This window comes from Nicotiana attenuata, unplaced genomic scaffold (assembly GCF_001879085.1).
Source record: "Nicotiana attenuata strain UT unplaced genomic scaffold, NIATTr2, whole genome shotgun sequence".
In the NCBI taxonomy this organism is placed as follows: Eukaryota; Viridiplantae; Streptophyta; class Magnoliopsida; order Solanales; family Solanaceae; genus Nicotiana; species Nicotiana attenuata.
Window position 1 is genome coordinate 2,163 of NW_017686548.1, and position 2,441 is coordinate 4,603.

Genomic DNA, 2,441 nt, shown 5'->3' on the forward strand with positions numbered 1-2,441 from the left:
TAAAATTCTTCAAGTGGATTCTGGGAAAGTTAGTGTGTACGCAAACCTTACCACTACTCCGGAGCGCAATAATATTAGCAAAAAGTCAATCATATCAACTCCATATCTTTCTAATTTAGATCGTTATAACATCCCCTAACCAAATGACACTTCCAAATACATAATATTATCTTCTCTTACCGACATTCTAAGAATAAATATAGATCTTCAACGAAATGTTACCATAAATTACAAGATCTAGAGGACTGGCGAGAAGGAAATGCTGCTCGATTTAGTATATCCCTTCATTAAAATTTGATAAAAATAACATGGGGTAAGAGGTAAAATGAAGTTACAGTCGGAAAAAGGGTAAAATGAAGTTATCAAATAGAGTAATAAGGGCAGTGAGCTAATTTATGACCAGACTTCTACATAGTATCAAATTGCCTTCCCCTTTGTGTCCCCTCAAACATCTTAATATAAACAAAGGGAGTATAGGAATTAGAGGTGAGCTTTGTTGAATTTAAAATACTTGCGCATAACAAGAATAGTTTTCTTCTGTAATTACCACTATTTTCTTTTGTAAACTCGGTCATAGCAAGCTCGTCGTATAAAACAAATGGATTAACCACAATTTATATATTACATAACCAATACACAGTACTAATGCCACAATTCATTAATCAGACAGTTGAGCTCCCTAATACAACAAATACATCAAAAAGACGCACGCACAGAAAATTACAGCCGTAAATTTACAAAAATCAATCTACAAAATCATATATACAGTTATCTAATCATCTCAGTTAATGTCCATGGACCTCTTCAGTTAGCAGAGTCCTGCCTAGCAGTATAATGAGCAGATTTTCATAGCATAAACCACTCTCTTGTCAATGCTCTTTTCTTTTGCAAAAATAGGAGTTGATCCTAAGATGCAAGGCCACTTCCGCGAGGCATTTTCTTTGAGCTAGCTGCAGAAGGCATATAAACATAACAATATTACGTTATTTAAATAGAACAATTGGAACGACATCATTTTTTTTCCTGGAATGAAATCCAATTGCCAAACCTCCAAAAAAATATGATAATTAATGCCTCAACATTAAATATTTTGGTCCTAATAGGCATCAAGCAGATAAGGATTATACTTCGGATATTTTGGCCCCTAATATGCATCAAGCAGATAAGCATTTTAAACTAAATAACTAAGTCTCCGCCTTCAGATGACTCCATTGCAGCAAGGCTCGTTGGATCTAATTCTCTAATAAATGAAACTAGATGCAGCTTATAAGATATCCTTCCAGCAGTAGCATATGGCTGCCAAAAGTAAGGGGTTTCATTTTACCTTTCTGCAGTCGCACGCCACTTGAAGTTGGGACTACAGAAGGCAATGATTAAAAAGTTTATATGACCCCTCCTGTAAAAGGTTTTTGTTTTTTAATTATGAAACAAAAAGTGCAATCCTACCCTCCTCCGATGGAAATATCAATATTTTATTGAAAACAAAAATGAATGCAACTAGTCCCTTGCCTAAAACCAAAAGTTCATGTTGGATTGCAAGTCCCTCAACCAGGAGATGGGATGTAGTCTAGCTGTGAGGCACCAATAAAGCAGGACAAACAGAAACCGAAAATAACACGAGAGCTAGAACGCTTACCGTCTTCAACATCTTTCAACTGATAGTAGTGAGGAGCTATTTCTACAAGCCATTCGGGTTTCAGTTCAGTTGCCTGCCAGGAAAACCCTCAATTACAATCTCCGTGATAATCAAGCAAACACAATAATAACCCTGCTACGAAACAAAAAGAAGAGAGATAAAGGAGAGGTGGACTAACCTGCCGCATGTACTCCTTAGTTGTCAGGACCAGCTCATGGTAGACAACCCATCTAGGGAGCACCTACAATATGCAAGAGCAAATGATTCTCATGAAGTTACTATCATCACTAAGGTTACATTATCTGTCTTGACAACTTAAAAATACAAAGCACAACAACTGAGTGCATGCTATTTGAAAGCGTGGAAGGATTAAAATGAGAGGGGTGGGGGAGATAAGACCCCATTGGCTGGCTCAGTCATAATTAGCTAAACAACACACAGAAATACCAGTTGCCAGGGAAGAGCATCACAGGACTAATAAATCCATAAGAAGGAAAAGGTCAGACTGCCTCTCTTCTCAACCTAAAAATACAAAGTAAACCGTACTATGATCTTCCTTTGACAGAAGCTAGTTACATATGGGCCACGGCTGAAGGATCGACGTCATAAACGAGAAATGAAGCTCCCATTTGGCCATAGATTTTGACTTCATTTTTTCAGAAAAAATTTGAAAACATTATTTGTTTATGAAATATAATCGCGTTTTCGGAAAAATTATTTCAAAAATTGGTTTAGGGAGGTTTTTGGGTGAAAATTTTCTTCCACTCACAAAACTTCAACTTTTCTTCAAATAAAATGCATGTCC

At 36.5% G+C, this 2,441-nt stretch overlaps 1 long non-coding RNA gene across 1 annotated transcript; it reads right to left on the reverse strand.

The window, feature by feature from the left end:
• Positions 1–585: 585 nt before the first annotated feature.
• On the reverse strand, positions 586–1,898 carry LOC109222225. The gene is made up of 3 exons (XR_002067373.1): positions 1,815–1,898; positions 1,637–1,709; positions 586–950 (listed from the first exon to the last, which is right to left on the reverse strand). It is a non-coding gene; the product is annotated as an uncharacterized LOC109222225 (long non-coding RNA).
• Between the last annotated feature and the right edge of the window lie 543 nt (positions 1,899–2,441).